The sequence below is a fragment of the Triticum urartu genome, unplaced genomic scaffold (assembly GCF_003073215.2).
Source record: "Triticum urartu cultivar G1812 unplaced genomic scaffold, Tu2.1 TuUngrouped_contig_3191, whole genome shotgun sequence".
Taxonomy (NCBI): Eukaryota; Viridiplantae; Streptophyta; class Magnoliopsida; order Poales; family Poaceae; genus Triticum; species Triticum urartu.
The window spans coordinates 23510-32367 of record NW_024113714.1 but is presented as its reverse complement, the minus strand read 5'-3'; the positions used below and the strand labels follow the sequence as shown (position 1 = coordinate 32367).

The window sequence follows — 8858 nt, the reverse complement described above, 5'->3', positions numbered from 1 at the left end:
AGCAGGTGCGCCGAGGAAGGAGTGAGATAGACACCCACCGACGAGTCGAGCCGAATTCATGCCTGGCCGCCATGGCAGCTTCCAAACATGATGAGTAGGATGCGTGCAACACCATTACAAGGCATTGGAAAGGACGGCTGGGAAAATTTCGTCTCCGTTTGAAGACAAGGAGCAAAGTTGGAAACCGCCGCCGATTCCCTGTCCTGCCCCTCCTCGTAGCATACCGCTTCTAGTATAACCTTCCCTCCGGGGGGCACAGCCTCTCCTCCTTCCCCTGACCACCTCCTCAGTTTTTCCTCACCCTCCTCAATGGCGAATCTGCCCGTCCCTCGCCGCCGGCCCCTCCTTCGGCGCGCCCTCCCCGCCCCCGCTCCCGCCCCCGTCCGGCTCGTCGGCCGCGGCGCCGCCCGCCGGGGGGAGGGACCGGAAGATGGTGTCCGCGGAGCAGCTCGTGCTCGACCTCTGCGACCCGGAGCTGCGCGAGAACGCCCTCCTCGAGCTCTCCAAGGTCGTTTCCTCCCCCTGCCCCCCGCCCTGCCGCCGCGGAGAAGCCCGCGCTTCCCACTAGCCCTCCCCGTCGATTAAAATTTCGCGTTTGTAGCTTCCTGGTGGATGTTTAAGTCTCGGATTTGCGGTGGGGAATCGGGCGATCTGTATGCGTCATGTGGTGGTTGGTAAAGCTGCGACCTTGGTGCTACAATGTTGTGTCTAGGCGAAAGTAGATTCGGGACCCTGATGACCTATCTGATGTCAGCTGCAGGGCAGTTCGCTATGGGTAAATCGGCTCACGTGGTGATCTAAGGTTATAGGGTATAGATCAGTGCACGCCCGTCTTTGTCTGTTATCTTTGATCCGTGCTTGGTATGGAAATGTTGCTCTCCGATCTCCCTAGGGCGATTCTATGGCTTGCTTGTGGTGTTTGGTAATTTAGTGCAACTCTGCCTGCTCATATCTGGAGTATGAAGAGAATTGGGTGATTTTGTGCAGTCCTTTAGCTTGCTGTAGACTTGTAGATATGTAGCGAAAGCAAGTATGGTTTGGTATGTGATTTTTGTAGTTTTTATTATGATACATTCTTTAAACATGTGCTATGCTGTACCTGTTATTAGCACCCGTAGCGGGAATGGTTGCTGATCTCTGTTGGACACACTTGGATGGCAGTTTGGATGTGTGCATTGGATAACTGTATTCATTTTAGTTCTGCTTGCTCTGATTAAAATGGAAAGTGCTGTCATTATCTTATATGTTGTTCTATTAGGATTGAATACGACAAGACATGTGCCCATTTATGTTATAGTACCCCTGAATAAAATGGAAAATACTGCAGTTATCATATACAATCTCTTAGGAGTGAATACCACAAGAAGTGTATCTTTGTTAATCCCCCCTGCTTCCTGATGAATTTGTTTCTTGGTAAAAGTGAACTTCCAATGAATATTTTTGTGCTGGAGCAGGCTGCAAGGTCTGTATTCGGCTGTGCACATTTAATTATAGTATCTGGTGGAGATACCCTGTTCAAGGACAGGTGGGTGGGGAGTGTAAACTTTGTGAAATCCTGTCCTATTGATGCCTTTGCAAACTTATCAGGAGGTGGTGTTAAGAAATCTAAACAGTTTAAACTATATAGGAAGACATTTATATGTTAGAAATAGTCTGTTCTACTTCTGCAGATTATCTAGATAAGTGATGAAGTTTAGTTAGTATAGTATTTTTTTCTGTCACTTCTTTATCTACCAAAAGTGTGAACCCATGGTATGAGCCACTAATGCAAGCATCATCATTCTTTTCTTAGTGAAACATCAACTTTCCAAAGAAAATATCCCAAACTGGACAGTTGATACATGGAACTATTTTACTTTAACATTTAGAGTATGGCAGCAAATCTGGGACGCAGGAGGTGAAAATTCATTGTCTAATCTGTTTCTCAGTTTTCCTCTTTCAGAAGCGAGAGATTTTTCAAGACCTTGCTCCACTGCTGTGGCACTCCTTTGGCACCGTTGCTGCACTGCTCCAGGTAGGTTACAATTATTGCACAGTTCTAAATATGTACTTGTGCAGTTCTTGTTATTTAAGTTAGGGTGGTTGTGCATGTGTATTGATTCTTTCAATATGAAATTTATTGATGGTTCTGCACATTTTCCTTATTCAGTCTGTCTTGCTGTTTTGAAAATTTATGCAGGAGATTGTGTCAATCTACCCTTCACTTTCACCTCCTACTTTGTCGCCAGTTGCATCAAACCGTGTCTGCAATGCACTTGCACTTCTTCAGGTATGCTTTTACATGAGAAAGAAAAGGAAACCCTCACTCCTGGTGGGCCTTGTGGTGGATTGAGAATACTACTGCTTTCATATCATACTTGCTTGCCATCCGCCCCTCAATTTCATTTTACTTTTTTTTAATGCAGTGTGTTGCTTCACACCCTGACACCAGGATCCCGTTCTTGAATGGTACTGAGTGCCACTGTTTCTATGCCAAGTCTTAAATATTTCCATTGTTTATTGTTAAAAGGCTTTCCTCATTTTGATGACTTTACAGAATAAGTAAATCTTAACTTGCAGTGGTTAATAATTGAGTCTTCTTTCTTTTCCTTTGCAGCTCACATCCCACTGTACCTGTACCCGTTCCTGAATACTACCAGCAAGACAAGACCTTTTGAGTACTTGAGGCTTACCAGCTTGGGTGTTATTGGTGCTCTTGTGAAGGTAAATTAAAACTAGATACTTATGCAAACTAGGAATGGATGGTCCATATAGATTTTTTGCTTTAAATGGTGAGAGGGTTGAACAGTGATGGAGATTGGCTGTATTTTTTCTTTGGTAGACTATATCTTGTTCTTTTGGTATTTTCATTCCAGTAATCCAGTCGTTTTAATCAAATGGACTAGTTGGGATTGGATCCCAGGAATCCCAACAGGAACTATTATTTTTGAACCAAACAGGCTAATGATTTGTTAGAAATTCTATTATTTCTTCTTTTGGATATTCGATTTGCATATCATAAGAGTATTTCTTTTGCTTTGTTTTTGATATATGCAGGTTGACGATTCTGAAGTCATTGGGTTTCTGCTTCAAACTGAAATAATCCCTCTGTGTCTGCGTACTATGGAGATGGGCAGTGAACTTTCCAAAACAGTATGAACTCAACCCCTTTTATAAATCTAAGTCTAATGATGATCATCTAGTTCTGATTCTATGCTTTGTAGCCTTTGACAATGCATCGGCATGGTTAATTAATCTTATGCGAAATTTGCATGGTGCAACACTGAAATCATGCTGCAACCTAATTTGGTTATGGTATGAATTGCTGTGATTATCTGTGTTAGCTGCCTTCTGTAGGTTGCTTCATTCATCCTTTTCATCTTCCTTACTGGAGTATTTTATCTTTTAACAATTATTATAAATTTGTATTATTTAAATTACCTTGTTGGTAGCTAATAAATAACGATGTCGATGGCAAGAAGAAACTCTAAACTGGTTGTTGAGCCATGATGTACTTAAAGCTTCCATAGATAGCTTTTTACTAGATTGTTGGGATCTCTTTACTCCGAGAGATCTGTAGTAAGTGCATCAGTCTCACTAACTCTGCCGAGGTTACTGTTACTTGCAGGTGGCCACCTTTATTGTTCAAAAGATTCTGCTTGATGACATTGGGCTGCGTTACATCTGCGCGACCGCTGAGCGTTTCTTTGCTGTGGCCACTGTTTTAGCACAGATGGTCCAGGCGCTTGCTGAACAGCCGTCTGCAAGATTGCTGAAGCACATAATCCGCTGCTACCTCAGGCTGACAGAGAACCAGAGGTTGGTAATGGTAGCACATCTGTCAAAATCACAGCCTGTATAACTGGCAGTTCCTAAGTCTCTGTATGTGATGTTATGCAGGGCTTGTGCTGCGCTCAACAGTTGCCTCCCCACCGTGCTGAAGGACGGGACATTCAACAACTTCCTTCTTGTGTGTTCCCCAGCTCGTGCTTTCCCTAGCTAGATAGACAAGCTTGGCATATCTGCACCGGGACAGTTTGGATCGTTTACTGACGCCTATATCTTTACCCATGGACGCAGGATGACAACGTTACAAGGCGGTGGCTCCAGCAGCTGCTGAGCAACATGTCGATCGCCGGCATGGGCGGGGGAAGCTCCCACACTGGTATGGGCGGAGGAGGCTCTCTCGGCGGCATGGGCGGGGGAGGCTCTCTTGGGGGCATGGGCGGCGGAGGCTCTCTTGGTGGCATGGGCGGCGGAGGCTCTCTCGGTGGTGGCATGGGGGGCGGGGGCTCTCTCGGCGGCATGGGTGGAGGAGGCTCTCTTGGTGGCGGCATGGGAGGCGGGGGCTCTCTCGGCGGCATGGGTGGGGGAGGCCCTCACGGGGGCCTCGACCACCTGATGGGGCTCTGAGCGAGCGAGCGAAAGAAGCTGTGTCTGCAGGCTGTGGAGAGCCTGAACCAACCCCCAGCGATGCATGTGTCTGTCTGTCAGTCTGTTGTAGATGTAGTAGGGGGAAAGAAACTCCGTGCTGTTTGTAGTTGTTTGTGTTGTCGAAACTGGAAGAAGAGAGTCGTCTGTCTGTCTGTCTGTCTGTCTGTGTGCCCTTTGTGGGAAGAAGAAGATAGGAGTGTGTTATAGTAGTGTGTCAGTCTGTGTCTAGATGTTTGGGTTGTGCTTTGTGTTTGCTGGACTGCATGTAAAAAGACAAATAAACCGGCGCAGAAGCTCTCCCTGCTCTGCTCTTTGGCAAATGTTCAAGGGTGAAGAGGGATAGCAAGTTCAAACTGAAAATCAGAGTTTTACTTTTACAGTAGTATGTGGCATGGGATTCTGCTTGTGCTCGAGCATGCTGGGGTCTCTCTTTTGCAGGTAACGTTGAACCTGCAAGGGCAGGTGTGATGGTACCATAGGCCAATGCCATGAAAGATTTTTTTCCCCCGGCAATGCCATGAAAGGTGACATGGGCAGATCCCCGTGTTCTGGCTGGGAAGTAAGGCCACGTACGACGGTACAATGCAAGGTGTTTAAGGAGGTCCTTACTAACATAAATTGAGTTTTTTTAAGCACAAAGTGCTTAGGTCTACAGGAGGGGTGCTTAATTAGGGATTCCAGGATATTCATTGTTTCGACCTAGCAATGCTGGCAAAACAAGCGTGGCGTATTATTGAGAATCAAGACTCCTTATGTGCGACCGTGTTGAGAGCTAAATATTTCCCAAACGATGATTTATTGAATACAAAGCTAACAAAGGGCTTTTCTTTTACTTGGCAAAATATTATGACAGGGGTTAATTGTCTAAATCTTGGTTATATTTGGCATGTTGGAAATGGTCACAACATTGATATTTGGGAAGATGCTGTTGGGGAACGTAGTAATTTTTAAAAATTTCCTACGCACACGCAAGATCATGGTGATGCATAGCAACGAGAGGGGAGAGTGTGATCTACGTACCCTTGTAGATCGACAACGGAAGCGTTTGGTTGATGTAGTCGTACGTCTCCACGGCCCGATCGATCAAGTACCGAAACTACGGCACCTCCGAGTTCTAGCACACGTTCAGCTCGATGACGATCCCCGGACTCCGATCCAGCAAAGTGTCGGGGAAGAGTTCCGTCAGCACGACGGCGTGGTGACGATCTTGATGTTCTACCGTCGCAGGGCTTCGCCTAAGCACCGCTACAATATGACCGAGGTGGAATATGGTGGAGGGGGCACCGCACACGGCTAAGGAACGATCACGAAGATCAACTTGTGTGTCTAGGGGTGCCCCCTGCCCCCGTATATAAAGGAGCAAGGGGAGGAGGCCGGCCAGTCCTATAGGCGCGCCAAGGAGTCCTCCTAGTAGGAGTAGGACTCCTACTAGGAGGGGGAAAGAAGTGGGGAGGGAGAGGGAAAGGGGGGCGCCGCCCCCCTCTCCTAGTCCAATTCGGACCAGGGGGGAGGAGGCGCGCGGCCCACCCTGGCTGCCCCTCTCTCTCTCCACTAAGGCCCATATGGCCCATTACTTCTCCCGGTAGGGTTCCGGTAACCCTCCGGCTCTCCGGTTTTCTCCGAAATCACCCGGAACACTTCCGGTGTCCGAATATAGCCGTCCAATATATCAATCTTTATGTCTCGACCATTTCGAGACTCCTCATCATGTCCGTGATCATATCCGGGACTCCGAACTAACTTCGGTACATCAAAACTCATAAACTCATAATATAACTGTCATCGAAACCTTAAGCGTGCGGACCCTACGGGTTCGAAAACAATGTAGACATGACCGAGACACGTCTCCGGTCAATAACCAATAGCGGAACCTGGATGCTCATATTGGCTCCTACATATTCTACGAAGATCTTTATCGGTCAGACCGCATAACAACATACGTTGTTCCCTTTGTCATAGGCATGTTACTTGCCCGAGATTCGATCGTCGGTATCTCAATACCTAGTTCCATCTCGTTACCGGCAAGTCTCTTTACTCGTTCTGTAATACATCATCTCACAACTAACTCATTAGTTGCAATGCTTGCAAGGCTTATGTGATGTGCATTACCGAGAGGGCCCAGAGATACCTCTCCGACAATCGGAGTGACAAATCCTAATCTCGAAATACGCCAACCCAACATGTACCTTTGGAGACACCTGTAGAGCTCCTTTATAATCACCCAGTTACATTGTGACGTTTGGTAGCACACAAAGTGTTCCTCCGGCAAACGGGAGTTGCATAATCTCATAGTCATAGGAACATGTATAAGTCATGAAGAAAGCAATAGCAACATACTAAACGATCGGGTGCTAAGCTAATGGAATGGGTCATGTCAATCAGATCATTCATCTAATGATGTGATCCTGTTAATCAAATGACAACTCTTTGTCCATGGTTAGGAAACATAACCATCTTTGATTAACAAGCTAGTCTAGTAGAGGCATACTAGTGACACTCTGTTTGTTTATGTATTCACACATGTATTATGTTTCTGATTAATACAATTCTAGCATGAATAATAAACTTTTATCATGATATATAAGGAAATAAATAATAACTTTATTACATATTCTACGAAGATCTTTATCGGTCAGACCGCATAACAACATACGTTGTTCCCTTTGTCATAGGTATGTTACTTGCCCGAGATTCGATCGTCGGTATCTCAATACCTAGTTCCATCTCGTTACCGGCAAGTCTCTTTACTCGTTCTGTAATACATCATCTCACAACTAACTCATTAGTTGCAATGCTTGCAAGGCTTATGTGATGTGCATTACCGAGAGGGCCCAGAGATACCTCTCCGACAATCGGAGTGACAAATCCTAATCTCGAAATACGCCAACCCAACATGTACCTTTGGAGACACCTGTAGAGCTCCTTTATAATCACCCAGTTACATTGTGACGTTTGGTAGCACACAAAGTGTTCCTCCGGCAAACGGGAGTTGCATAATCTCATAGTCATAGGAACATGTATAAGTCATGAAGAAAGCAATAGCAACATACTAAACGATCGGGTGCTAAGCTAATGGAATGGGTCATGTCAATCAGATCATTCATCTAATGATGTGATCCTGTTAATCAAATGACAACTCTTTGTCCATGGTTAGGAAACATAACCATCTTTGATTAACAAGCTAGTCTAGTAGAGGCATACTAGTGACACTCTGTTTGTTTATGTATTCACACATGTATTATGTTTCTGATTAATACAATTCTAGCATGAATAATAAACTTTTATCATGATATATAAGGAAATAAATAATAACTTTATTATTGCCTCTAGGGCATATTTCCTTCAGTCTCCCACTTGCACTAGAGTCAATAATCTAGATTACACAGTAATGATTCTAACACCCATGGAGCCTTGGTGCTGATCATGTTTTGCTCGTGGAAGAGGCTTAGTCAACGGGTCTGCTACATTCAGATCCGTATGTATCTTGCAAATCTCTATGTCTCCCACCTGGACTAGATTCCGGATGGAATTGAAGCGTCTCTTGATGTGCTTGGTTCTCTTGTGAAATCTGGATTCCTTTGCCAAGGCAATTGCACCAGTATTGTCACAAAAGATTTTCATTGGACCCGATGCACTAGGTATGACACCTAGATTGGATATGAACTCCTTCATCCAGACTCCTTCATTTGCTGCTTCTGAAGCAGCTATGTATTCCGCTTCACACGTAGATCCCGCCACGACGCTCTGTTTAGAACTGCACCAACTGACAGCTCCACCGTTTAATGTAAATACGTATCCGGTTTGCGATTTAGAATCGTCCGGATCAGTGTCAAAGCTTGCATCAACGTAACCGTTTACGATGAGCTCTTTGTCACCTCCATATACGAGAAACATATCCTTAGTCCTTTTCAGGTACTTCAGGATGTTCTTGACCGCTGTCCAGTGATCCACTCCTGGATTACTTTGGTACCTCCCTGCTAGACTTATAGCAAGGCACACATCAGGTCTGGTACACAGCATTGCATACATGATAGAGCCTATGGCTGACGCATAGGGAATATCTTTCATTTTCTCTCTATCTTCTGCAGTGGTCGGGCATTGAGTCTGACTCAATTTCACACCTTGTAACACAGGCAAGAACCCTTTCTTTGTTTGATCCATTTTGAACTTCTTCAAAATCTTGTCAAGGTATGTGCTTTGTGAAAGTCCAATTAAGCGTCTTGATCTATCTCTATAGATCTTTATGCCTAATATGTAAGCAGCTTCACCGAGGTCTTTCATTGAAAAACTCTTATTCAAGTATCCCTTTATGCTATCCAGAAATTCTATATCATTTCCAATCAGTAATATGTCATCCACATATAATATCAGAAATGCTACAGAGCTCCCACTCACTTTCTTGTAAATACAGACTTCTCCAAAGGTCTGTATAAAACCAAATGCTT

The 8858-nt window shown here is 45.0% G+C and overlaps 1 pseudogene; it reads left to right on the top strand.

Annotated features, from left to right (window-relative positions):
- The first annotated feature begins 294 nt into the window (after nt 1–294).
- Nucleotides 295–4773, top strand: LOC125527194 (annotated as a pseudogene).
- The last annotated feature ends 4085 nt before the right edge of the window (nt 4774–8858 follow it).